Source organism: Eptatretus burgeri, chromosome 14, assembly GCF_056783735.1.
Source record: "Eptatretus burgeri isolate ZD-2024b chromosome 14, Ebu_testis_v1, whole genome shotgun sequence".
NCBI classification, from domain to species: Eukaryota; Metazoa; Chordata; class Myxini; order Myxiniformes; family Myxinidae; genus Eptatretus; species Eptatretus burgeri.
Window position 1 is genome coordinate 62,034,910 of NC_140974.1, and position 27,331 is coordinate 62,062,240.

General features: G+C 44.9%; 1 protein-coding gene and 1 long non-coding RNA gene across 9 annotated transcripts in view; one reads left to right on the plus strand and one right to left on the minus strand.

Annotated features, from left to right (window-relative positions):
- LOC147013373 (uncharacterized) overlaps positions 1 to 16,204 on the minus strand; it is a 153,794-nt gene extending 137,590 nt beyond the window's left edge. For all 4 annotated transcript variants that reach the window (XR_015051303.1, XR_015051304.1, XR_015051305.1 and 1 more), the window contains exons 1-3: positions 16,134 to 16,204; positions 15,460 to 15,525; positions 6,272 to 6,338 (exon numbers count right to left, since the gene is read on the minus strand). This is a non-coding gene — a long non-coding RNA (uncharacterized LOC147013373). The remainder of the gene's footprint in view (positions 1 to 6,271; positions 6,339 to 15,459; positions 15,526 to 16,133) is intronic.
- Positions 16,199 to 27,331, plus strand: part of LOC147013374 (multivesicular body subunit 12B-like) — a 50,554-nt gene continuing 39,421 nt past the window's right edge. Inside the window, exons 1-2 of one of the 5 annotated variants that reach the window (XM_085855145.1) lie at positions 16,199 to 16,302; positions 16,466 to 16,640. The gene's annotated coding sequence lies outside the window, so the exon portion shown is untranslated. The other 4 variants (XM_085855146.1, XM_085855144.1, XM_085855147.1 and 1 more) reach the window with 4 other exon arrangements.

Genomic DNA, 27,331 nt, shown 5'->3' on the forward strand with positions numbered 1-27,331 from the left:
CTCTCTCTCTCTCCTGACTCGTGATATGAAAGAGTATTGTTGGGTTTTATTCTGATTGTCCTTTGGGAATGGCCATTGCATGCACGTACAGGCAGCCAGGAAGTCTTATTAGAGGCGGGATGAGGCTGTGCTAATGACGAACGAGCGCTCTAGGTAATGGGTGCGAGTAATTGAAATGTGGCACAGCCTAACGCCTCTCACCACTCACCCGCACTCTTCATGCTTCCCTCACCTGTGTGTTTCCATACTGTCAATGTCTGTCTCAAAATCTATCTTAAAATCCTTCTTACAGCTAAGCATTCATTTTGTTGCACAGTCTTTGAGGACATGTGTGGTTCATTTAGATTTTTCTTTGGTCCTTCATTAAAATCCATCATATTCATTAAGGTCCAAAGGTGCACACATTCATATTCCTATTCTGAATGTGTACACCTTTGGCTATAATACATTATTAATATTATTGTTATTATTATTTTTGGAAACTCCTTGGTGAGAACCAAAACAATTGAAAAACAAAGAATGTCCCACCAAGCACCTCACCATCCCCACCATGATTGACTGATTAATTATTGATCGATTTCCCATCAAATCTCATCAGCCCAGTACTTGACAATACAGGCCTAGAATGTATTAAATAAATAATCTTGGAAAATTGTTTTAGCAGTCTTCGAATTTGAGTATGCACTGCTAGAATCAATATTTATCAATTATGTAACCGGATATCAAATGGTAACTCTTCATTTACACCAACAAAAACACGATTTCAGGAATCATGCGTCAAGAGTGTCGAGCGTTCTTTCTGCTGCAGAATAAAGGCTTCACAATAATGACAGTCTTTCAATCAAAATATTGTTACATATCCCAGAAACATCTCTCAGAGATCCATGGGTTTTGACAAAGGATTTAATTTATGAAGGAAATCTCAAACAACAGCACAATGCAGACAGAATGCAAATCAAAGAACATAATTTGCACTTCAGGCTCTATTGCAGAGTTAGATTATGACAATTCACATTCACTCTTGTCTATCTCCAGTCTCTGCAAACTGGTCCATCAGGCAGACTTGTCTGTTAAGCCAACTAAGAAAAGCTTTTCATCAGTCCCAGAAAGCACCAATGATTGGGCATCCGTAATACCACCCATCATTGTTAGTGGTTTCATTCAAGGCCAAACTGCTCAAAGTAGACAATGCAGCTAAAACTAGAACAGCACTCGGTAGAGCGCATACCTCTGCAAGGCTGAACAGTTTACATTTTCTTGTCCACCGATGGGCCGAATCTGCAACCACACCTTAACCAAAATCGAATCGGCTTGTTCTCTTCACAATTCTCTTAAGATCATTAGGACTGGCCCAGAACACTGCCTTGGGGCATTCCAGCCTTAATAGGAAGAAGAGATGAAAGGATTCTATTGAGAGCCACATGTTGGCTACAAGAGTAGTGGGATTGGCCTTGTATGCCATAGGCAGAGTTGAGATAGCAAGGAGGGATGCCAGACTGTATCTAAAGCATGAGATATGTCTCGAGAGACAGCACTGATCTCACGTTTGACATTGAGGGCCTCCATTTTTGGGAGAGTAAGCAGCATGTCCAAGGTAGAGTGACCTGAAGATCCAAATTGGTGATCTGAGATGAGGTTGTTAGAGAAAAAGAAGGATTTCATATCAGCTGTGAAGATGGATTCCATGACCTTGCTGGTGAATGGAAATGAGCTGATAGGTCTGTAGTTAAGGTTATCGGTTTTTGCACCTTTTTTATGTAATGCAGCGATGTTGGTGGATTTCCAAGCATATGGAAGATGACCTTGCACAAATAAAAGGGTGAAAAGGACAAATATAAGATGTGGAAGAGCAGCAGAGCTGGTTTTCAGGACATGTGAGCTGATGCCGTCCAGTCCAGTTGCAGAATCAGAGTTGAAGGTTGCCACAAAATTCTCCACCTTCTCAGGTGCAAAATATACAGTATCCAGGAGCAGTTGGGTACAGGATTCAATGTAGTTGGATCGAGAGAGTGAAAGTCGTAGACGGGATTGAATAAACCGGTGCATGAGAGAAAGTATTCCCACATGGAATCAATATGTAGTGCTGTGGATATGGTGGGCTGATCCTTTTGTGAGAGAGCAGATTGAAATCCCTGCTAGTTTGCCTGTGCAAACAGCCATATCCTTTAGTCGCTGAGGTTGCTCTCTTTCAATAGCCAGATATATGGCCTTGACAAGAAAGTGATCAGAAGAGCCAATTGGAGTTGGCTCTTCCATGACCTTATGGTTGTGGATGAAGGAAGATAAGAGATGGTGGTGAACCAACTAACAACATGGTTTCTCTTCCACCACTTGAGGGGGTGGAAGAGAAACAAGAGCAATGTGAAGGAAAGTTCGTCATTCCTAGGTCCAGGAGGGAAGATGTACCAGTTGGAGAAAAGTAATTACGTATATAGTTATCTCCAACCCACTCAAAAAGGTTTCATCTTACAATATTCATCCTCTGACTCCCTCTTTGCCTTTCCCACCCACCTCTCTCCATCCTACCTCTCGTCCAAACAATGGTCTGGTTTTGATCTCTTGAAATGACTTGAAAGCCTTTTTGGAATTAAAACAGCACACTTCTCCAATTCTCCCAGACAGCCTTTTGCTCAGTGCCAGCATGATGGTTATTTTTAAGGTTTTTTTTTTCCGGAATGGTAGAGAATTCATTAGCCAGGGGGCTGGATGGGACACATATCACGAATCCCTGAGATCCACGGCGAGCTTTTTTGACAAAACGTTAAATGTAATTACAGTCTGGCTGTCTTTCCACCGGCACCAGCAAAGCTTGAAGCCCCCGATTATTTTTCTTTTTCCCACTGCCTCATTGCCGGGAACCCACTTTATATCTCTGATGGGATCAAAAATGGCTTTCTCTGCAAGACTTATTGCACTAGCCCTAATGAGACCGAAATAGGGTCGGTGCATGGGATGAATTGTAAGCTTGAATGATCAGCCGAATGAAAGGACAATCAGTTTGCTTTATGAGCCTTAAAGATTGAGCGGAAAAAAGTATTTATGGACGACCCCGTCGCTCTCGAAGTGATGGAGCAGAAGTTTTCTGCTCGGAGGTTTGAGTGCGTGCAGCGAACCACTCTGAGCTTGTGATCGAACGCTGCGTTTAATTAGCCCTTAATCATATGTAAACTCATTTGCTTATGGCTTGAGCTGAACGATTAGCGTTGCGTGCTTGTTATTGCAAATTTCACTGGAGTGTGTATAGTCTTGATTGCGATCCTGAAATGAGTGCGATCCGAGTGAAAACTACCTTTCTGATAAGGTGCCTACCTGGGTTTTGGAGGATGTCTTTCTTTAAAAAGGAGATAAGCCACCTTTGATTGAACCACTCATTTACCTGTGTTGAGGTAAGCATGGGTGAATGGTACCTACATGCTGTGGAATCTGCAGAGAAAAGCAATACAGAGGAGAGACAGAGTTCAGAGAAAATTGAGTGAAGGGTTCAGAATTCCACGATTTTGCGTACATAATAAGTATACTGTACATAGATTCTGGCTCGAGCACATTTTGAATGCCCCCTCCCCCAACCCCCACAATTACTGATCCATGCCAATAATCCAAGAAGTTGCTGTGACAAATTGAAATCTCGTGCAGATAACGGAGACTTTGTCTGCCAGTCCTGACAAAAGGTGTTTCATGGGACATGGTGAGATTATCATCAGATTTCTACAGAAGGTAACTTGAATCATATCATCACTACTTAATGCTAGGTCTACAGCAGCCTTGTCAAAAGCTCACTGATTGATCCAGGTCTCATGTGCCATGAGAGGTAACATCTCTCTGTCTACATGAGGCCTTTGAGGAAGCTCAAGGGAGTACTGCTTTCATGTCTATCCTGGACTGTGGCATCTCCCAAGCAAGGTGGAAGCACAAGGCCTTTTGTTCTTAGGCCAGTCGTCTCTCTCTTCTCTTCTCTCTCTCTCTCTCTTCTCTCTCTCTCTTCTCTCTCTCTTCTCTCTCTCTCTCTCTCTCTCTCTCTCTCTCTCTCTCTCTCTCTCTCTCTCTCTCTCTCTCTCTCTCTCTCTCTCTCTCTCTCTCTCTCTCTCTCTCTCTCTCTCTCTCTCTCTCTCTCTCTCTCTCTCTCTCTCTACCACCTCTCCTCTGATGTCGTTCCTTCTGCTCTCTCAGCCCTCCAACCCTCCCCAGCTCGTCCATTATGCATGTGTTCTTCCACTAACCCCCTCATGCATAGTAAAAAAAAAAACTCCCCAAATCTAGGCTGACTGCACACCCCAAGAACTCTTTTGTTCCTCATTTTTCCCATGTGTGGAACCACCATCCACAGGATGTTCAATCCTACTCTTTCCTCCAGGACCTCCAGCAGGTAATTTACCACCACCATGTCATGCCACCCCCATCCTTTTTTTTTTTCCACTAACCCTTCCTTACTCAACTCTTTTACATGTAGGTTACTGCGTCCATTTCCTGTCTCTATGCCTGGTGTTGGTTGGTGTTATGCCTGGTGTTAATGGCTAGAGTGGTCAGCTTGGGATCCTAAGGTCCTGAGTTCATAATCCCCCTTGGCTGTTGAATTAATACCAGTCAGCAAAAATGAGTACCAGCTTGCTGGTATCCTGTGTTGGAGTGGTGACCTGTCCAGGATTGTGCCCAAGAGCCCAAGAGACTGCTTCGGCAGCACCAATGCTTTGCACAGAGTATGGTCCCAATGGATGGATTCTTGTCTCTCCTCTTTTCTTGTTTGTTAATTCCTTGCTTATCATGTCCAACTGTGTGGGATTTGAACCTACGTTCCATCTGGGTCCGAGCATCAGGAGCAATTTATGGGTAAGGATGAGAACACAACAAAGCCAATCAGTTTTTTGGGGTTGTTGTTGTATACAATATCGAGGCTCGTATAAGAGGTAACACACATAACGTACAACAAAGGGAGCAGGAGACAAGAAGGGCAAGAGAGGGAAGCACAAAATAGTGGGGAACAGAGACATTAGGAGATCTGTGGAAGGGAGAGGGATGAGGCTGGATCCACAGAGTAAACAAGATGGACACTACAGGGACTTTCAGGAAGGAAAGCAGGGAATTTGAAGGAGGTGGGGTTGGGGTGGATTAACGGGGGTGGAAAACATCATGGTTGTGAATGAGGGAAGATAAGAGATGGTGGTGAACAGTTGTTTTGAATACCTGGAGAGAAGAGTGGGATTGAAGAGAGTGTGGGAGTTTGTTCCAGAGGCGGGAAAAAGAGGAATGAAAGCGTGAAGGTGAGCAGTGATTCTTGAGTTTGGCAGTTTCACCAGAAGGGGGTTGCTGGTGGACCTTGAACGCCCTGCGGAAGTATTGGGGAGTGGGCGGAGGGCAGATCACAGACAGAGCGGGGGTGGGGGCAAGGCCAGAGAGGAGACGGTAGAAGACAGAAAGACCACCGACCTGCCTGCTGTGAGAGAGTGTGAGACCCAAAGACTCAGCTTCATCGCGTGAGATACCAATAATTCTAAATGTCTTGGTTTACACAGCGTGAAGCCAAGAAAGATGTGAGGTGGGAGCACCAGCCCAGAAGGGAGAGCAGTACTCCATCAGGCTGCAAATGAAAGCTTTGCATGTGGTGTTTACATGCATATGTTTTAATAACAAGGAATAAAGACTAGAATGGCACTCAGTAGAGCACATATACCTTCACCTGGCTGAACGGTTTACATTTTTTTTGTATCCCTCTCATCGGCCGGATCTGGATTCTGACCTGAACCAATATTGAATTGGCTCGTTCTTGTCACCCACCCAACTCATCCACTGAGTTTGATCCAAATCTATCTACTACTGTTTGAGATATCCTGCTCACAGACAGACAAACAAACAAGCATCGGGGTGAAAACAACCCTTGTCCACCTTCAGTGATGGAGGTAACAAGAAACTTTGGGGCAGGAGGAGGACATTCGGTCCATCATGCCTGTGCTACACCATCACCCATCCACACATATGCTATCTACAGGTCCCGCCAATATCCCAGTACCCCTCTATCTCGGTACCTTTCAAATTTAGACCTATCTACTCTTTCTAAAGAACGTCATCACGTTCATTATGAAAATTATGCTGAATATCTGTTTGAGGAGGTCACAGGCATTGTGTCGTCTTTCAAAGGATTTGGGATGATGTTGAGGTCATTGTGCATTGGGGAGCCATTGGTCTGGTTTTTTGTTCAATGAAGGTGAACGAGTCCATGGAACTGCTCACAAATATTCCTCATAACTTGTCTATCTTAAAATTGTTGAATTATCAATACCCTTGGAGTTTCGGGTTCAGGTTTATCCAGGATGTGTGGTCTTGAGCTTTTTGGCTGCATGCTGTGCCTGCAATGGGACAATATGCATGGTCAGTTTCGTCCTTCCCTGATGCACATCTGACATAATTCTGCAATCAAATACATATCATGCATCTGAAGAGGATGATTTGTGTAAGCTTAGAAATGAATGTAAGGTGATGACATCATTATTTACATTAGGTCCGTCCTCAAACTCAGATAATCTCGGAAGGGCGAGGGTTCAGTTTGGAGAAAGCACGAACAATGTAGCACACCTGCATGTAGGCACCAAGGAGCAACTCAGGGGTTTAAGAAAAGCCCCCAGCACAACCTGATCTTGGATACGAGATATTTGGTAAAATGGTGTTTCATTTGTCATTCAACCACTCCAAGCTATTCTGGTTTGAATTTCACTCTATGGTGGAACTTTGACGCCACCTGCCGGGAAGAGACAAATTGCTTACTTGCTTGAGGTCCCTGTCATGCCTGACAGCATATGGAGCCTCTTGAAAAACTTGTGTCAATTTCGTCTATTCTGGACCCACCAACTGATCCAGATCCAGGTGGTTTCTAGCTCCTTTAGCTCTTTTTCCATCGTATGCCACGAGGTCTCTTCAAGTCCAGGTACTAGGTAGTTCAACCCTCCTTCAAACTTTAGGCTTCCAGCATATCACTCTTTTTGTGTTGTTTTCCATATACAGTGCATGCCAAATCCATATCCACCTCTTCATTTTAATTTCCTCCGTGATGTTTTCCCTTTGACTTTTCTCCACCTCCTTCCTGCTCACTCTATCTGGCCAGAATATTGAAGAGACTAATTAACCAATAAGAAAGAGGGGAAAAATCCTCTCCGTTCGTCTCACAGTCAAGGTGCTTTGATATTTTCAGGTATGCCGAGGCCACAAGACTTGTAGAAATTGCAAAGATGACAAATAAAATTCCTACTCACTATTTTTTGGTGGAATGAATAACAGTTGGAACTGGAGAGTTCATAGAACACCTTACCCCATACAGTCTTCAGAAACAATGAGCACAACTTACCCGTCGCTTCGCTGACGGACCAATTAGTTGTGCTGTTTGCCAAATTTACCCATGCAGAGGGCTTTAACCCCTCAACACCACCCTTCCCTGTTCTGCTTCCCCCTCCTCTTTTGGCGTCCCATTCGTCCTGATGTCCTTTCCTACAGGCTTTGACAGGCCCCCAAGTCTGTGGGGGGGAAGGGTAGGAGGACAAATTTACCAGTTTAACCTCAGCATGCTTTAACCTCAGCATTGTCCAGGTTAAAAAAGGAAATTGTAATACCCTCTGCTACCACCATGTGGCACTACCGGTGCACATTTACATGGATAATTTACCCCTCCCCCCCCCCATCACCACGTGAGGCTGTGGGCACATAGCCTAAGTTGCCCCCCACACAAAGTTGTGTTTGTACCCCAAGTTTGGAGTTTATAACTTAAAATATGTGTCCGTGCATAAGGAACAAAGAAAGCCACAGACACACACACACACACACACACACACAGACACACAGACACACAGACACACAGACACACACACACACACACACCTGGATGTGTATATAGATAAGATGGGTAGGGGTGGGGCTTGCGAGTGTCAAATATAATTGGTCGTGATGATGTAAAATGCCATAATATTTTGTCCAAGTAGTGTTAAATGAGAGGTTTTGAAAGTGCCAAAAAGGCAATTTGTGTTCCACAGTGTTCAAGAATACAATCCAATTGAAATGAGATTTTAAAGGTTGTAGAAAAAAAAATTTTGGAAGCTCACCACCGTTTATGCGCCATCATATTTTAACATTTAACATGCCTGTTATTTGTGTCCTTTATGATGTCCTTAAAAGCAGTAAGTTTCCTGTTTGGAATGATTTATAATGTTATTTTACTGCCGGACAAGCAGATGGATGAAAAAAAAAATCTCACTCTTCTCTGCACATGTACAATTGAGATGAATTTAAATTAAGTTGTTCCTCAATCATAAAATTATGTTAGTGGACAGACAAACAGACAGACAGACAAAGTGAATGAATTGCTTAACCCCGCGTTTCGCTTCACATGCGCCGGGTAATGAACATTCACTGGTGAAAATTCGGCTTCAAGTTAATATTATAAAACCCTCTCCACTTGGGAATCACAATATGGAACAAACAGACAGCAGTATTTAGAAAACCAAATAACTCTTGAAATTCCCATGATTAAAAAAACCCAAGACCTCAGAAACAAACTCCCCAGGTAAGATGTGGAATGTCCATGAGTAAAAGAGGAACACCTCACGAGCACAAGTATGGTGAAAAATTAGTGACAAGAAAGTAGAATCCACAACCAGGTCACATTAGAGATGTCCTGGGAAAAGTGATACTTCATTGGCTAAAACTCCAAAATTGGCAGGAAGGACAATTGAGTTCCCTACAAAGCCATGAGTCTGTCAGTCCTCTTCGAACCATAATTTCTGTTGTTGCAAGTGATGTCATTCTCCCTCGATGAAGATCGACTGAGAAATAAAATAAATTGCCTTTTCTCTTTCCGAAAGCAAGCCAAAGAGTGAGAAAAAAAAATCAACTTGAAAGGAAGGTGATGATTGGTGGGTAAAAACGGTAAAGCAGTCACACCACTATTGGAAGGGTGTAGCAGGTGGTAGGAGACATGACAGACTCACTGGATGTGCTCCATGAAACAATAAAATCATGCGGTTAAAAACAATCAATACGTCACTCCACTATGCTTTCAATATATAGTAGCAGGGGTATCCAGCGTTGCTCGGTGGGTACCTGGCATTACTCGGTGGATACCTGATGTTGCCCGATCCTGTTCTAACCCTGTCGACATTTTGAAGAAATCAATTTGTTTTTTCCTCCACCACCAAAGGTGAAGGAGGTTATGTTTTCACCTTTCTGTCTGTTTGTTTGTGTACAGGATATCTCAAAAAGTTATGGACTGATTCGGACAAAACTTGGTGGACAGGTTGGGTGTGTGACAAGGATGATCTGTTTAGATTTTGGTGAAGATCCGGATTCGACGACTGGAATTTTTAAAGTGATTCTTCACCATTGAGAGATCGGGCTCAAAAACGATATAGTACTGTATAGCATGACATTTCAAAAATGTATTGGGTCCCGATATGTTCTCATGGATCAGGCATTACGGGGCACAGGTATGTGCTCTACTGAGTGCCTTTCTTGTTTTTTTTTCTGTTTTTGTTGGTGCCTAAAACACTTCCCTACACATATTAAGGAATGGGGTCAATGATCATTTAATATTACCTTTCACATAGCTGTAAAGGCTTTGGCACGATCGAGCAATTAAAAAAAAAAATTCAAAGTTTTCAAAAAAACACATTCTTCCCGAAAACATACCCTGGCACCGCTGATGAACCTCTGAAAGTTTGACGAAGATCCGTTTGGCCATCTCTGAGAAAAAAATGGTGACACACAAATGGCTCTCTTATCATATGGAAGCTCGATGCAGTACTATCAGAGAGATGTCTCTCTGTCTCTCTGTCACCATTTTCTCAGAGATGGGCAAACGGATCTTCCTCAAACTTTCAGAGGCTCATCAGTGTGTGCCCGAGTGTATGGGGGGGGGGGGAAATAATTCGAAAACTTTGAGAAAAAAGTTAGGATTTTTGTTTTTATCACTCTATAGTGCTTAAGGCCCTCAGCTGATGGCATGAAAGGGGGTGGAGGGGGAGGGTCATAAAAATGTAATATTAAATGATTCCCCACCACATTCCTAAGTGGGTGTATAGAAGCGTTTTAATCCCCACAAATAAAAAAAAAATAGACAAAAAAAAAACCATTTGATTTCAAAATGCCAACAGAATTAGAACAGCACTGGGCAACCAACGCCCGGCGGTACCCCTGCTAGTGCCTCTCACGAGAGGCAGTCTGATAGAATGGCGAGGATTGTGTACTTACCTTGAAGCTATTGTATCCAATCTGGGTTCGATTCCCGACCAGACTATAAACCGTCTGATTGGTGCTCTGTCGGCAGAGAAATGCAATCCAAAGTGCTCCGTCCCTCAGTCAGACGTTACGCCGAGTATCAGATCGCATTTGTATCTGGTGGATGTTAAAGATCCCTTAATGTCTTTTGTGAAGAGTAGGTCTTGGTGAGTTATCGTTTGTCCAATAATTTTTTGGTTCGTGGGTGCCAGCAGTGACCACTATTTTCGGTGTGTCTGTGTGTCTGTGTCAGGGCCGGATTTACCATGTGGGGGGCCGTGGGCACAATGATTGTGGGGGGCTCCCAAATTTGGAGATTAATCAACAACTTAAATTATAACTGCTTTTTCATCAACAACTGAACTTGTATCTATAGATTTGGCAGATCCTGATCAGGAATGATTTGGCATAAATGTTCGCAAATTACAATTAAATCTGACAATATGACAAGATGGACGGATTGTTATTGATATGGCTGGTGACTTATCTATGAGCTGATGACTTATCTCTGAGCTCATTCTAAAATCAAATCACAAACATGCTGTTGCTGCAAGAGTAATAGATAGAGATGGACCAATATAAGAAAATAACAAACGACGCGCTGTCATTAATCATACTACGAACTTCGACTAAAAATCTTCTAACTTCTAAAAACCCTCTGGACAAGAGAAATCCGAAATGGTGATCAATAGCCGACTTCCAGTGACCGCAAATATACGGCAGTGTCATCCACATCAATGAACATACACACGGCGCCTTAATCAATGGACAAGCTTTCTGCGCGACTTCGTGGCAGCGAACTCAGATAGCGTGATGTATCAGATGTCATACTGTCAACCTGCATGGAATTGAGCACATCAGATTCGGTTGAAATGATGGTCAGATTGACTAGTCTCTGCTGCCCCATCGTGGAGCGAAGATGGTTCTTGATAAGCTTGAGTTTCGAAAACAAGCGCTCCCCAGAGCAGTTCGACACCATCAGTGAGAGGTAAATCCGAAGCAGCACTTCCACATTTGGGAAAGTATTGGTGAGTTTTCGCTCGATGAGAAAACTGTACATCTCGAGTTCAGTACAGCCCGAGTCTGGCTCTGAAACAATCATGGCTTGAAACTGAATCATTTCTTCTGTGAGGTCAGGTGATAGATCTTCCTGATACAGCTCGACGAGCTTCGAGCATGACTCTCGAATCTGCTTCACTTCGAGTTGAACAAGAGCACGCAGGAATCCAAATCTGTCGCTCATCTCGCTGTAAGCGTTTGTACGCTTTTCCAACTGCGACAGCAGTACGTCGATCACTGCAATGTATCCACTGATGCGAAAGGACTCCTTGGCGTCTAGTTCTACTTCTGAAGTGTGTCCATAGTCCAAGGGAGCGAGGCGGACATTACGCTTTCGTCTACGCGATCCGCGAGTGAATTCCTCCGTACCTGAGCGCTCCACTCCGTCAACAATGAATGTATCAAACTGATCGCGTAATGACTGCACGAAGCTCGCCAGTGACTTGAGGAGCTGCACAGCTGTGTTGAGATTGGTAGCTTGTGACTGAAGGGTTTTACTCGTACGATCAAGTCTACCAAGGACAGTAGACCAGAAACCAGCATAGAACCCTATCTCGAGCATGCACATCGTTTGGTGAAGTGTCTCGGCGGTGTTTCTCGTTTCACTATTCAGTTGTTCATCGTTTGCGATTTCATCGAGGACATCCATGATTCCGCTGTAACCGTCTAGAAGAGCTCGGGTTGCATCAGAATGAGCCGACCAGCGAGTGTTGCTGAGGCGCTTTGGTACTTGCAGACCTTTTGCTTTTAGGGCATCAAATAATCTGGCGTAGCGTGACGTGGAAGCTGTAAAAAATACATACACTTGTTCCACGAATTCAAAGAATGCTGCTGCAGGTCTACAGCATCCCATGGCCGACTGACCGACTAAGTTCAGTGAGTGCGTCACGCATGGCACAAATATTGCGAGAGGGTTCTCCTGTTTGATCATTCCCTGCATCCCATTGTATCGGCCACTCATATTAGATGCCTTATCGTAAGACTGTCCTCGGCAGTTAGCGATGTCCAATCCAGTGGCTTTCAAAAAAATCCAGTAATGTCGTCGCTTGCTGGAGTCCAGTGTGTCCTGTGTTGCTCAGAAAGGCCATGAAACGCTCCACTGGAGCCTCGTTCTCGATGTATCGTAGAATAACTGTGAGCTGGTCGATGTGGCTTATGTCAGGAGTAGAATCGACTGACACAGAGAAGTATTTTGCCTCTTTCACACGAGCGACGATGTTATCCAGAACAGATTTTCTGATGATGGAGACCAACTCTTCACATGTCATCGATGATAAGTAGTTGGTGTAGCCACTACCTTGGTTGGCATATTTCTGAATGTGCTGCGCCAAAAATGGATCGTATTCTGCAAGTAATTCCATTAAACCAAGGTAGTTACCATTCGTCCGTGACCCAACAATTTCATCCGATCCACGGAATGCCAGACCACGCTCAGCGAGAATCGATATCACGCTCACACTTCGTTTCAACACCTCCCTCCAATAGGATGCAATCTCCCTCACCTGTTTGACGAGTTCAGTGTCCACACGACCTGCGGATGTTGCTCTGTCTGACAAGCGGATGATATTCGCACAATGTACATGCGAACGCTCATGCATCTCGATAGAACGACTGGCATGCTTCCAGTCATTGAATCCTTCTCCACCCAGGGCAGTAGCGCCTCCAAAGAGCTTGCAAGCGATGCAGTTCAGTTTTCCGGTTGATGTGGAGAAGCAAAGCCAGGACCTTTTCACGGACTCTCCATTTTGTAGTCTACGGTAAAAAAGATTCTTGGAGCAGCAGCGTTTCCTACCTTCAACAAACTGTATGGATGAATCAAAGGGACCAGTCGAATTCTGCAGGGGCTCCAAATCTCGTGATGACCAGAAGTCGATCATCTCTGACGACGGTCGCTCAGGAGGCCAACATCCAATGCAATTGGCAAAGCCAAGTCCACAATCAGTCAGTATATCTCGCACTTCTTCATCTGATGCATGTTCTTCATCGGTGGAACCTTCCGAGATGTTGGGCGAATCTTGACGCCGGGGTTGCGTTGCCAAATCCGCTTGTTCTGTCTCTGTTGGTGTTCCAGCCTCTGTTATGGACGAATCGCCTGTTTGTGCAGGAGTGAAAAACTCAGATTTTCTGGGTCTTGTCGACGATGGCATTGTGTCTTTCATCTTTTTTCCTTGGAACGTTTCCGCTTTTGAGCACCACCGTCATATTTCCGTGGAGCCCTGGATTTGTGCCTGTCGTCACCAAAACCGCTCATTGTGGCTTCTGCAGCTGGTAGGTACCGAGTCACCCAGATATTGTCAGAGTGCATGTGGGACGTACCAGAATCATGAACAACAAGTATTGAAAAGTAGGTTCTGGTAACCTACGGTAAGTCTGTTAATACGGAGGATAACGATGAACAGCGGATCCAGGAAAATACCGTGATCAAACGGTTTGGATGAGACGAGACACCGAAGTTCCCTTTCTGCACAATGTTTATTAATATAATGGCACGAATAACAAAAGTCTCGCTCAGCGAGCAAAGACAATATGGCGACGATTCACTTTCACCAACCGACAAGAAACCGGAAGCTCTCATCATATCCGGTGGGAAAACGCCAAGTGAGTGAGAATTACAGGCTCGCACTACACCAACATGGTATTCATAAATTGCATGAAACATTCATGGGCACAAGAGTACCAAACGTTCATACATATGGTGAAACAGCAAAGACTTTCTAACAAGTATGTTTCACAAACCTGGAACATAGAAAGTCACACCGTGTTACTGTGCTGTGCGCGCCAGTAAGCAGGGTACTGACGGCGTTCCCTGCCAGCCGCAGTTTCAGTGTGTACAATACTACCCCTGCCGGCCATGTGCTGCGCTGGCCTGGCCTAGTTTTACCACGTCGACTTTCACCTTTTCACCTCTCCTCTGGCTGGACCTCTGTATTCCGTCTGTGCTTGCTGGGCTCTGGCGGGCAGTGCCGTTGTTAGTTGGCCACGCTCAACCATCCGAAGCATCGATGATCGATCCAAAAAAGGATCCGAATGCGGGCCCACAATGCCCGATGCTTGCCCCGGGAATTTTTGACCACGTTGGATCCGTTCTGTGGACCGTGGAAGAAACGGCTTGAAAAAGCCAAAGCTTGAAAAGGACCCTCACAATGACGGACAATTTTGAAAAGATATCCTTACAAAGAGTTTACAATCTTCATTCACCGACAAGAAAACTTTAAAAGCACATTTTCAAGGGATTTTCCAAATGTCATCGAAATTGTGGGGGGGGGGCCCGAAAAGTGGGGGCCCTGGGGCCATGGCCCCACCTGGCCACCGCTAAATCCAGTAGCGGTCTGTGTGTCTGTCTGTTTGTGACTCTCTCCAGAGCAAAGCTCCGTGACGTTTGATGCGATCTTGATGAAACTTGGACACAAGCAAGATATCATGGTCTCGTTGTGTCTTTTTGCATGAGGGGCATCCCACGCCCCTTGTGGGTGGAGCCACGCCCACTCGAACTTTGCATTGGTTCGCGGGCGCCAGCAGTGACCACGATTTTTGTTGTCTGTCTGTCTGTCTGTTTGTGACTCTCTCCAGAGCATAGCTCCGTGACGTTTGATGCGATCTTAATGAAACTTGGACACAAGCTAGATATCATGGTCTCGTTGTGTCTTTTTGCATGAGGGGCGTCCCACGCCCCTTGTGGGTGGAGCCACGCCCACTTGAACTTTCTATTGGTTCGCGGGCGCCAGCAGTGACCACGATTTTTGTTGTGTCTGTCTGTCTGTCTGTTTGTGACTCTCTCCAGAGCATAGCTCCGTGACGTTTGATGTGATCTTGATGAAACTTGGACACAAGCTAGATATCATGGTTTCGTTGTGTCTTTTGCATGAGGGGCGTCCCACGCCCCTTGTGGGCAGAGCCACGCCCACTTGAACTTTTTATTTATTTATTTTTTCTCGCAAATTCATTTCCTAGAAGCTGTGCGTAATGTCCATAAGTACAACATATAAAAAAATCCGATTTGATTTGGACAATTTTAACGGAAGAGATAGGTTTTTACGGTAGAGCTTCCTCAAAAGCTTCCACTAACTCAATTGTACCTATCGTGGCATTGTTCAATAATGCCCGCGAACCATCGTCGCCTTCTGGCTTGTCTAATTTATTTTTAATTCCTACCTTGACTATCGTTGGGAACACAAAGGCAAACAACCCAATGCAATCCTTGTTTCAGCAGCACTGAACCTGCCAAGAGAAAAGAGAGGTCGGAATACAAACGTCACATCCGGTTCAGTTACCAAACAGCTAGCTAGCGCTTGCCAAGCCAGCCGTTCCTTATCAACGGTTTCGAATAGTGTTTGCTTGAGTGCTTAAGCCACTTCGCGAGCACTCCACAAAAAAAAAACTTGGTAACTGAACACACCCCAAGTACATTAAATCAAACGTCCGTCTGTGGAAAAGACATTTAGCCGTCTGTCCCCTCTGCTATAGTCATCACATGACGATCCCTCAAACGGTCAGGCCTGAGGTAAATGGACACCCTTTTGGGGAGGGTGGCTCCATGGTGATTGGAACTTTTAGAAGTCTCATCAAAAAGAATGTATGACGTGTGAAAGGAAAATATATAAACGTAATTAAATGATGTCCATGAATGAACACCGCGAGTAAAAACGGCATTAACACGTAATGTGTGAAGAAATTAACAGGTAATGGATTTTACGTGAAAGGATAATAATTGTGAATGAACGATGCGATTTATCAACATTTTAAAAATGGATTCTTACGTGTTATCTACCTTGATGTAATAACAAACAATATCATTGCTTCATCTCTTGAAGAGTGAACACACTTACCTCAATGTTTTACCTCAATTTTTAACCTCAATGTTTTACCTCAAGCGTTTTATAAACACCTGACGTGAACGCGGCTCTCCTATTGGTCAATGAGCGGCGCACGAATACAAACATAGGGCGTGTTGTTACCTGACGCGCCGTGAATGCGATGATTTCAGTGTTTCAGGAGGTGGATAATTTACGTCATACAAACGCGGGAATGTGTTTTGTGTGCTTGTGCTCATTTTGAATCCGCCGGTCACCGTGTCCGCTGAGACGACGTTTTGAGAATCACGGGCAGGAGGCGGTGGTCGAGATTCTTCTTCTTCTTCTTCTTCTTCTTCTCTACATAGTCAAACGTGAGAATATCGAAGAGACTGCCTGTGGATGGGATAGCCGACAGGTCTGAGAGGATATTCGCAGATGATTCCCAGCCTGCGGCCTAGCGGCTTCGACTAGTTTCTCCGTCCGCGTGAAAACGAGGTCTCACACGGATACCCGTCGACTGCAGGCCCGTCACTCGGGGAGGTGAGACACTCCCCCACATTCTCCCTCACATTTCTCCCCTAGAAAAAAACAAACATGTAATATTTGTGAAATGCACGAACAAAACAGTAAAATTTATACACCGCCTTAAAGCCTCTGCTTGCGTTTTGGGATTGGGGGTGGATTTAACCCTGGCCCATTCATTAATTGATTTGATGTTATAGTGCCAGCGTGGGTGCTGCATCTCGGAGACCTCGGTGTATCTGTCACACTGTTGAGGTAAAGGTCTTGCAGGACAATGGATGAGTCGATACAGTGTTCGACCAGAGGGAAAGAAAGCATTGTGAGTTGGATGATCAGATGTAAGAAAATGAGGCTGCCAAACAGAAACCTCCCTTACTGGTTGAGGTTTTTTTTTGTAAACAGTGTCGAGGCTCGTATAAGAACACACAACGCACAACAAGAGGAGCGGGAGAGGGAAGAACAAAACGAGGGGGAACGGAGACATTGGGAGATCTGTGGAAGGGAGAGGATGGGGCGGGAACACGTGGTGTACAAGATGGACATTACAGGGACTTTCAAGAAGGAAAGAACGGAATTTGAAGGAGGTGGGTTTGGGGTGGATTAACGGGGGTAGAAAAGATCGAGGTTTTGGATGGGGGATGGTAGGTGGTGGTGAATGGCTGTTTTGAAGATCTGGAGGGAAGAGTGGGATTGAAGAGAGTGGGAGTTTATTCCAAAGGCGTCGAAAAAGAGGAATGAAAGTGAAGGTGAGCAGCGATTCATGATTTTGGTAGCTTAACCAGAAGGTGGTTGCTGGCGGACCTTGAGCGCCCTGCGGAAATATGGAGGGGGGGGTGAGACCGGAGAGGAGACGGTAGAAGACAAAAAGACCACGGACCTGCCTGAGGTAAGAATCCCAAAGACTCGGCCTCTTCATGTGAGATGCCAATGATCCGAAATGCCCTGGTTTCCACTGTGTGAAGCTGAAAGGCAGGAGCACCAACCCAGAGGAGAGAGCAGTACTCCATCAGGCTGTGGACGAAAGCTTTGGATGTGGTCAGGAGCTCAGGTGGGCCGAGGAAGGATGTTGCACGACGGAGGATTCCCAGTCGGTGACTGGCTTTGGAAGCCAGTTTGGAAATGTCGCTTTCCCAGGAAAGATCATAGCAGATAGTGAGACCCAGAAGCTTGAATGAAAGGACTTCTCCCAGAGGATTGTTGAGAAAGTAGATGGGGGGTTCCAAACGGTCCTTTCGGAGAGACGTAGTGAGAGTGTGAGATTTGTCAGGATTGAAAGACATGTTCCACGTGTTGGACCAACTTATGATTTTTATTTAGATGTACAGAGAAATGTTCCCTTTTGTTCATGATGACATTGCGACTGAACTGGTTACTTTGCTCATTGTCACATTGTGCTGGCAGGGCATTGCATGACCCTCCCCTCCCCCACTAACAAGGTATGCTTTCTTTGGCAAGGTAGTTCCCACGGTGCCTTTTCATTGCGTGTGCACACCTTAGCCAAATCTCAATTTTCTGCCCCGACTACATCCAGGTGGGAGGTCGCATTGCCTACTGAAAGGGTTATGCTGGCTCATTGTCATTGTCGTGTACATTGATTGAGATGGAGGGAGAAAAGGGAGAGTCCTTTTGTAGATTAGGACAAAGACAATTGTAGTTTGAGCACCACTGGCTGCCCGTGCTGTTGGTTACGATGTACAAATGGACGAAATGGCTTCTCTCTCAACTAACCTGCGAGTAGATTGTACGAACAGTCTATGATCGAGCACGTGGTGATATTTTATTTTTGTCTTCCTGTGAGTGTCACCAAAAGAAGGTGTATAAGGCTGCCAACTCTCTTTTATATAATACCATACCAAAGCAAAATGTACAATTTTGACACCTAAGGTGTGAATTGCCGACGAGCTCTTCGTCGAGAAGCCAGCCATTTATCTCCTCCAGTTCTACCAGGAAATGATTTGAGGGGGAAAAAATGTTGAAGACCATTAGTCACATCCCTTCACCCACCCCCATTGAACAGTGAAAGGTGTGTATAATGTGTTCCCTTGATGGCTGTGGTGCAGTGGAAGTGTTGCACTTCTCATTTGCAGTCATTTCAAAAAGTAAAACTGCTCTGTTTTGATTAAAGATGAGCTAAGATGAAAGGATCCTCAATAGGTTAAACCGATTGTAATCGGGACAGGTGTGTGCTGTGTGTGTTGTGTGTGTGCGCACGTGTTTTGTGATTCCATTTTTTGGAGTAGTATCATCCATCCATCCATCCATCCATGCACGTAAGATGGATTATGACGCTGCATGTCTCTCTACCCCTCTCTCTCTTTCCCTCCCTCCCTCTCTCTCTCCCCCCCTCTCTCTCCCCCTCTCCCTCTCCCCCTCCCTCTCTCTCTCTCTCTCTCTCTCTCTCTCTCTCTCTCTCTCTCTCCCTCTCTCTCTCTCTCCCTCTCTCTCTCCCTCTCTCTCTCCCCCTCTCTCTCCCCTCTCTCTCCCCATCTCACTCCCCCTCTCTCTCCCCCTCCCTCTTTCTCTCCCCTCTTTCTCTCCCCTCTTTCTCTCCCCTCTTTCTCTCCCTTCCGTCTCTCCCTTCCCTCTCTCTTTCCCTCTCCCCCTCTCTCTCCCCCTCTTTCTCCTCATCTCTCTCCTTCCCTCTCTCACTCCCCTCCCCCTTTCTCTCTCTCCCCCTCTTTCTCCCCTCTCTCTCTCCCTCTCTCTCTCTCTCCCCTCTCTCTCTCTCTCTCTCTCTCTCTCTCTCCCTCTCTGTCTCCCTCTCTTTCTCTCCACCTCTCCACCTCTCCACACCCTCTCCACCTCTCCACACCCTCTCCACCTCTCCACACCCTCTCCACCTCTCCACACCCTCTCCACCTCTCCACACCCTCTCCACCTCTCCACACCCTCTCCACCTCTCCACACCCTCTCCACCTCTCCACACCCTCTCCACCTCTCCACACCCTCTCCACCTCTCCACCTCTCCACCTCTCCACCTCTCCACCTCTCCACCTCTCCACCTCTCCACCTCTCTCCCCTCTCTCCCTCTACACTCTCATCTGAGTTTTCAAGCCTGGGTTCGAATCTCAACCCAATTATAAATTCTTATCGTGCCGTTTCACATGCAGAGCAAGGTATCGACGTGTGGGTCGTCCCTCCGATGGACATGCTTCTAGCCACAGACCGCAATTCTCACTGGATGTGCTCCCTGATACAACAGACTGTCGTTTGGTTAAAAATAATTACATCACTACACAATGGCTTTGTTATATCTTGCATGAGAGGAAGTCCAATAGGATGGTGAAGAGGTTGCACTTTTCTTTCAATTCTTTAGTATGGGTTCGATTCCCAATGCGGTTATAAACTGTTAGATTGGTGCTTTTCAGGCAGGGAGTAACATCACAAAGTGTGCCGTCCCTTGGATGGATGTTAAACTGGATGTCCCGTCTGCCATCATTAGTTGGTGGACGGTAAAGATCCCACAGTGTCCTTCATGAAAAGTCCACGAGTTGTCGCCGGCACCATGAACAAATTGCAAGTTCCTGTCCTGGATGGCTGCTAAGATGGCAACGCCAAACCGCCCGGCGCACAACCCTTGCCTAGGAATTGCATCGGCAGTGCTTTGATGATTATGATGATAATGAAGGGATCGGATGATCCAGACCATCTTGATTTAGTGCCACTTGTTTATATGCTGACTCGACCACCACCACCATCCATCCATCCATTGGGACCATACTCTGTGCAGAGCGTCGGTGCTGCCAAAGCAGTCTCCTCGGCTATTGGACACAATCCTGGATGGGTCACCGCTCCGACGCAGGATACTAGAATGGCTCAATCATCTCAGCAAGTTGGTACTCACTTTGCCGACCTCGGAGGGATAACAGGCCGAGTCAACCCCACCTGGTATTAATTCGTTGCCGGAGCAGGATTTGAACTTGGCACCCAAACCCACCACCCTAACCATTAAACCAACACCAGGAATGACCACCACCGAAGACCACAATACCGACCAGGAAAAATGTTTACAAAAGGAGAGTAGATGTCAGACGAACAATAAAATGGAGGTCAAGATCCTGTCTCTATAAATGTTCAGACGGCGAGAGTGTGACATTATTTTCCCAGCAAATCTTCACTTCCCTTTGATCGCATGTATCTGGTAGAACCTCTCTGTTTAAGAAAGTCATATTTTTATTTATTTATTTATTTATTTTTTATAGTCCTAGCCGGTCTTCAGTTGTCAACACATGTACGCATTCCGCTGATCCGGCCCTTTTTATTCGCATTGCTTATAGGGGCCACGTCGTTCTCCTCATACGCTGAAATGCAAATACAGTAATAACTCAACTTCGTCAGTAGCTAAGCACAAACTGGTTCAACTGGGTGTCGTGACGAGGCACAGCAAGTGGTCCATACATGTCACGCTCACCTTTGAATACAGTTCTTACAATGCCAAGCTCGTGATCAAATTTTTTCTCCATTTGGCAAGGCAGCATTCCATTTCCAAACGATCACCTAACCAATTCACCAACTGCTTAAAAATGTCTGGTGTACCACTTTTAATATATGTCGTCATAATGTTGCCAAGTTCCCAAACTATAATGATGGAAATGTTGGAGGAATTCTTAAATGGCTTCCTCAAATACTTCCTGAACAGTTTGCCTTTCTGCTCATCACTAACTTCCATTGGGAATCATTTACCTGTGATTCTCGAAATCTCAACAATTGAGCAAATTGAGTTTTTGTGGGGGTATTGTGATTGGCTGTTTCATTGCTCTTCAACGTTCCTGGTTGTATGACGCAGGCGTTTTGTGTTATCGACGTTGAGCAGCAAGCGATTTCTATCTCGTGCACACAAGACCGCTGAACTGGGAATCTGGTACGTTTCTTCCAGGAGAGCATTTTCCTTTTTCGATTCGCGATCGGGTTGACTGGATGGCTTGGAGATTGGTGAACTCGTCTTTTTTTCTCTTTGGTCTGGGTTTGACCCCCGACCCGGCCCTAAGCTGTTCTAAAAACATCCTAATGGGTTATCCGAATGTCCCGAATGATTGCTAACCTCTTGCTCTTTCCTTTCTTGTGATTTCATTTTTGTCTCTGTGTCCAAAGTATTGTGAAGGTAAGATATTTAAATATTTATTTTTATTGTTTTACGAATGCAAGATATGAACTTATCATTGGAGTTTTGAAAATCACTTGCTGTGGCTACGCGGAAATTGCTCAATCAGACATTTTTGCATTGATCTTTCCTGACTTGTCTCCATTTTAAAACTGGCCTTGCATACTGTAACGTTTCTCCCTAATGGCACGACACGAATACGGCATAACCCATTGAATGGGCTCTGTTTATTTGGGGTTTTGGCGAGTGGCATCTACGTGGTGGCGGTGGAAGGATAGCTCGGAGGTAGTCTACTCACCTCTGAGACATCTAGTCTGGGTTTGAGTCTCTGTCACATTGTCAGCTTGGTACTTTGCAGGTAGGATGTTGCATCAGGCAGTACGACACGTTTGCTTGTAGACGTTGAAGATACCTTTCAAAAAGAGTTTGTCGTGGTGGTGCTGGTACCCAAAACAACTTCTAAATTCCTGCCTTGATCTGTAGGGGGCTGTCCAAAACGAAATCGACGGCACCTCCCAAGTTTTGCAAACCTGAAGCAGGTGCTGCCTCCACGTGAATTGATGAATCGCCTTGAAACCGCTCTTTCACATTACTCGGTTTGCTCGTCATCGAATGGGATGCGTTGCTCCTCTTTGGCTTGGAATTTCTAAAACTAATACTTTAAACATGTGAGTATGGTTACAGTAGTGGCTTATTGGTAAGAACACTGGACTGGGATCCGGAGATTGTGGGTTCAAATCAAGATGAAGGCAGCAGTATTTGTATTCCAATGTTCAGGAAGTCGAGGCAGTCACGGGAGAATTGTCAAATCACGATTGGATTATCAGTAAGAACCCAGCTGGGTCATTAACGACCTTCAGGGTGGGATAATCTGCCTTAAAACGTGTCACAGAAACCTCAGGAAAATGAAGTGTAATGAGTGAGTAAAGGTTCACACTGATGAGTGCCTAATTTGAGGTGAATAAAGCGAGTGAGTAGAGGAAACACACAGGTAGTGACAGAATGGAGGAATTTGAAAGAAATGGAGGCATGCCAGAATGATGCACACACCATTGAGAGGAGAGAATTAGAAAAGATAACAATTGTGAATGAAAGGAAAAAAAAGAGAAAGAGCTTGAAGATTTGATTGATTGATTGATTGATTGATTGATTGTGTGTTCTGCCTGAAGGCAGTTTCTTGGCTGCTTGGCAAGGGTGATACTGGGTGATTTGCTATTGCCTTCCCAGCAGTTAATCGTGGCAGGAATTTGGAATTTATTCAGGATACCGGTGATAGCTCGCCTGCTCTTGGCGAACAATACTGTTGGATCTTTAACCTCCACCAACTAATGTTAGGAGACGGGACATCCGGCTTAACGGCCATTCGAGGGTCGGCACACACGCACTGATGAGACACCCTGCCTGTGAAACACCGGGATGACAGTTAGTATCTGGGTCAGGATTCGAACCCAGTCTAAACAGCTTCGAGACGAGTGTGTGTACCTGTAGGCCATCCTGCCAGCCCCTTGAGGAGATATGGATAGGGAAAGTTTTTCTTTCCAATCGAACGGAACAGGAAAGAAAGAATTTGGAAAGAACAACAAAGGAATAAAAGGGGGCTGCATTGAAATGGAGATGAGCTATAAGTGATTTTTTTCTTCCAACTTTTCACTTATTTTAACACGGCTATCGTGTGCGGCCTGCAGCTGCTGGTTGCATCATTTTCTGGCAGCGCCGCTGTATCACTGATGCAGTACCCTCTATTACCAGTAAGCTGGCACTCACTTTGCCCACCTCGGAAGGATAACAGGCCGAGTTAACCCCACCTGGTGTTAATTCAATGGCAGACAGGGGCTCAATCTCAAGACGCTCAGATCTTAAGCAAGCCACCTTAACCATGAAGCCAACACGAGGATTTTTTTTTAACATAAGTACTGTACTTCCATTGAAAATGTGCTTGTGCATGGAATCCTTTATTATTTTATATTCCCATTAAATCTCTCATCTTCCATGGTTTCCCTTTTCCCACATTTCATTAGTACCCCCATGTTACTCTCACCTCGTTTTCTCCCACTCTTCTGATTCCTCTCCCTTCTTCAATACAATATGCTTGTTTTGCTGCAACGTGAGGCCAAAGGCAAATGGATCCTGAATTATTTTGGAATTGACTAATTCATGGACCATGACATTTTGTTAACCACAACACTTACTCATTTTAATATAATCAATAAACAAACTTGCGTTACAGACACACAAGTGATGTGTTTACTTGTAAACAACTTTACTAGGATGTTCTTGATGTGTCATAAATTATGTATAGATGTTTCCATGATCAGCCAATGAACTGATTTTCCCCCCAAAAAATTGTTTTTCCTTCTGGCATAAAACTCATTGAGTTCACCGTTCCTGTGAAATCACCGCTATGTGGCATGTTCAAAAACCTTACGAATCTCTCGTTTTCCCTATCTACCACAATCTTTTCTACTCTTTTGAACCAGTTCCACATCCCCAGCTACAATCCTTTATGAACCCCATTATATGTTTATCCAAATGCCTCACACTTTCCAACCTCCCCACCCCTTCTCTTGCTAATTGCCAGTAACGCTTGAGGGAGAGGGTGGTATATCATTACCTATTACCCCACTTTCTTTTCATTTTTATGGAACTCGCCCCAAACAAGGCATAAAGCTATTTTTGGTAAGGGGTGAAGGAAAGGTTAGATAAATATAAGGATAAAGAGAAAAATAACAAGAAAAAATCCAAGACACAGAAAGTAGCCAAAGTCAGGTGAAATGCGATGTAACCTCAAAGATGTAAGAAGTAGGAATTGACATTCCTCTTAAAGCCGAGTAGATTGTCGTATTATGGGAAGCACGTTACAGGTAGTAAATTCCAAAGCGAGACAGCACGAGGGATAAAACTATCTGCATATCCTTTCGTTCTGCACTTTGGATCAGCTGCAGTGCATGGTTGTGCAGAGATGGCAAACTGAGCATTGTGTCCAAACACTCGTACAGGAGGAACCAAGTTAGAAAGTCCAGCAGAACATTTGCCATGAAAATATCTGTAGAACAAACTAAGAGTGGCAACTGACCGATGGTGAGAGAGCGGTTGAAGAGTTGAACCCATCTCCGCACCAACCGGATTCACTAAGCATTTCTGGAGCCTATCAAGTAAAAATAAGTGGCAGGCTGGTGCTCTAGCCCAAATTTGGCAACACTCCATGAGGGGACGTATAGTTGTCTTATACAGGTACAAAACAGCATCAGGATGTAAATACCTCTGCACTCGATAAAGACAACTGACTCGCTTGGAAGCACTCTTAGCAATACCAGCAATGTACTTTTCCCAGCGGAGGTTAGAGGAGATGTCCAGACCAAGAAACCGAAGCTCAGGTGATTCTGTTAAAGTTGAAGACCCCATGTGCACAGAAAGGAAAGGCCTGTTTCTGGAGCAAGACATGGACAACAATTTAGTTTCCTTTGCATTGAAGGTCACCAGCCAATCATGCCCGCACTTCAACACATTCTCGAAATCATTGTCGAGTGAAACTCAAACCTCATTACAAGTAGTATTGAGTGAAGCAGCGGATGTACAGTAAAGTGAGGTGTTAGCATACACGGCTAGCTGAGTCCATGGCACATCAGCAAGAAATAAAAGAAATCCATCAAGATCCGCTTTCCCAAACTGAAACACAATGTGGTGAAAAGGATGCACTGGAGTTGAGAATGAGGAGTAAGAGACACAAACAGAAACGGTGGAATGATCCAAGTTACCAATTGGAGGAAGGACATTGGTAACACAGTCACCAGGGTTAGAACACAAAAAGAGATCCAGCAAGTTTCTTCCATCAGAGGCACAGTCAGGAATATGAGTGGGAGAGGAAATTATTTGGGTGAGATTTTGAGAGCTTGAGAAATCGTAGGTATCGATACCAGGAGTATCAATATTACGAGAGTATACCAGCCATTCCTTGTGGTGAACATTGAAGTCACCAAATACCATGATGTGTGCAAAAGGGTGTTGTAAAATAGCCCTGTCAGTGATGTCTAAGATCGCATCGAGCACGGCACAAGAGTGAAAAGAAAGCGAGCGATACAGAAAGAAGAGATATGCTGTTGCATGTAGGAGAGCAAGGCGGAAACACAAAAACCCGTGAGAGCCACTTTCAAGAGAATTTTCACGAGTTAAAGGAAAAGAGTCCTCAACATAGTTACCAAGACCACAAGAAGGAGGGCAATCAAGTCGGTGAAAAATGTAACCAGGTAACTTGAAAGAAACTGAGATGCCACTATCCAACTGATACTCAGAGCCAGCAGGTCAGATGAGTTGAGCTTCACACAGAAGAAAAGTTGGAGCAAAAGCAGAGGCAGATTAAGATTTTTTTTTGGGGGGGGACCTGGACACAAAAAACATTTTGACCCAAAATGACCAAAAAATAGAGGACTCGGTGTTATTTTCACCCATAAACATTGAGCTCGAAGCACAAAAGTGAAAAGAACGAGGAAGAAGATGAAATCGGTCAAAGTTACCCAAACAAATTCACAAGCCAGTCCAAGACACTCAATAGGGTCCCACAAACTCATGTGAACACATTCTCCTAACAATGCCACTCTGACAGCCTCAGGAATGCAACCGAAAATGGCTGCATGGACCATCCCCATGCATGTCCATGGCAGGACAACCACTTCGACATTTTAGACCTGTTGATAGATCAGCCTCTCAAAGCATTACCAAAGTGTTCGGGATCCTGTACTACCAGGTGGCCATGACCTGCAACATCTTTATTTCCGGTACCCTTCAGAGAGACAGAATTCATCAGATCCTACAGGGAGTCCTGGACAAGAAAGATGCAGAATAACTGAGACAGAAGAAGATGAAGACTGGCTGGAACCATTCACCTCATCCTGAAACAAGGAAAACCATCTTCATAGGAAGGTGGGGGTGACTCGGCTTGGTGGGAAAAAAAAAATTCCGACCCCCAATGATGTAACTACTCTTAATCTGGTTCATACCCATTGACCTGCCTGGCTAGGTAAGACCTACCAGGAGAAAAACTCCCGTCAGTATAGCTCTCCGGGTCACAGGAGCACGCAAGCTTCTCCCACCTAGCCACAATCGGGGAAGGCTATAGCGATATACAGTTAGTGGACAACTGATTGTCACTTGGTTTATTTCATATCCATGAGGTTCCTCATTTGTTCAAATATATCTATTGCATGAAAAGTATGTGTGCACAAATATCACCGATGTGCACAAACATTCTCAAACTGGGGGTCAGCCTCCATCTCCACCTCCACCACCCCCCCCCCCACCGCCTCCTCCTTCCCAGGGTGTATTTGAAAGTATTCTTGTGTGGAGATCACAAGGACAAACAGGAAATGGAGAGCAATCGCTATAAATTGTAAACTATTAGATGTTAAATATTTCCTCACATTCATATCTTTGCACAGCAATAGACTTTATTAAAAAAAAAAAAAACGATTTTGTTCAAAGTGTAATACACCTGTCATTTCAAAATTTATGTAGTAGTGCACATACGTGTGGAGTAGGAGTTTATGTGAAGTACAAATATGATAAAAACCTCACTCCACCTCCTCAAATCCTCAACTGCCTTCTTCCCCCTCTC